Source organism: Sinocyclocheilus grahami, unplaced genomic scaffold (genome assembly GCF_001515645.1).
Source record: "Sinocyclocheilus grahami isolate Dianchi unplaced genomic scaffold, SAMN03320097.WGS_v1.1 scaffold23335.1, whole genome shotgun sequence".
Taxonomy (NCBI): domain Eukaryota; kingdom Metazoa; phylum Chordata; class Actinopteri; order Cypriniformes; family Cyprinidae; genus Sinocyclocheilus; species Sinocyclocheilus grahami.
In genome coordinates, this window is record NW_015519107.1 from 1 (window position 1) to 1,325 (window position 1,325).

Below are 1,325 nucleotides of genomic sequence, written 5' to 3' on the forward strand. Positions count from 1 at the left end.
AAACAAATGCAGTCTTTGTGAGCATGACATCTTTAAAAAACATTTTAAAAATCTTACCGACCCCAAATATTTGAATGACTGTGTATATTATATAAAAAAGTCTTATCTTACACAATTTAGCTTCTCAACTAAATTTATCTTGTTTTAAGGATGTTTAGAATTTACTGTAAAACAAGGCAAAAATATTGATTAATAAATTATTTTATTTCTTTTTGCAGTGTAACTTTAATGCTATTGTGCACTGTACCTGTCGCAGGCCGATTTTCTTACTGTCCCACATCTGTTTAAAATTCCAGAAGAACGGCTGTTCACACTTCTGACACGAGTCACTGTCAAGCCACTCCGGAGTCTGAGACACAGAACAGATGAGGACATGCTGAAACTATGTAAACACACATATGTAACTAACATAAATACTACATGTCCTGTTGACGGAGGCAATCCCTTATGTACTAGATACTTCATCCTCACTATATCTTTCTCACCTCCTGCCGTGTGACGTCCATGTTCCAGATAACTATTCCTCCATCTGAGCCACAGGAAATGAGTTGACGGGTGTGTGAAGCGTAACACAAACCCTGCACTTTATCACTGTCGCACACACACACAAACACTCAAATATTAGGACCTGGCAAGCATGCTTTGCTTATTCTCATATCTTAAATACATGACAACAATTCATCTGTCCTACTTGTGTCCCTGCAGCTCAAAAGCTGTTCCTTTACGGCCTCCAATGTCCCACATGATGATTGAATGATCAGAACTTCCAGAGAATAAAACCCTTTGCACAGGATCCCAACACAGGGCTGTGACATTGCCTACACACATAAACACACACATAGCCACCGTTAAAAGGTTCAGGGTCAGGTACAGCACAAGTAATGGAATACTTGTTTCCATTATACAGTATTTTGTGGATGTATGCATGTATCCTATGGCTATGAGGACTTTAAGGCTGCTCAGTGGGAAAAATGATAGTACTGTCATCCAGGCCACCAGGGGATGCCATCCACACTAGAATGACTGGAGGAGGTCATTTAAATGTTAACCCTTGGTACACTTAAGACTTGTTTGTTGGTTAATTTGCTTGTTTGTGCTGACCAACTGATTTCCCTTCTTGCCATGTTTTCTTTTTGTTGCTTGATAGGATGCATGTTTTCATGCTACCACTTTGTTGATGTTGAGAGGTTTTTGTTTTTTTTGTAACTAAGAAGCCTAATTAAGTATTTATTTTATTTACCCACTTCAAGTGCTCAAATTCACAGAGCTGCCCCTGCCATGCAAAGATTTTACTACCTCTCCAAATTTATGTGTGAATCTCAATA

At 38.6% G+C, this 1,325-nt stretch overlaps 1 long non-coding RNA gene across 1 annotated transcript; it reads right to left on the reverse strand.

Moving 5' to 3' along the window:
* Positions 1-235: 235 nt before the first annotated feature.
* On the reverse strand, positions 236-1,254 carry LOC107580026 (uncharacterized). The gene is made up of 3 exons (XR_001608575.1): positions 692-1,254; positions 486-591; positions 236-349 (listed from the first exon to the last, which is right to left on the reverse strand). It is a non-coding gene; the product is annotated as an uncharacterized lncRNA (long non-coding RNA).
* Between the last annotated feature and the right edge of the window lie 71 nt (positions 1,255-1,325).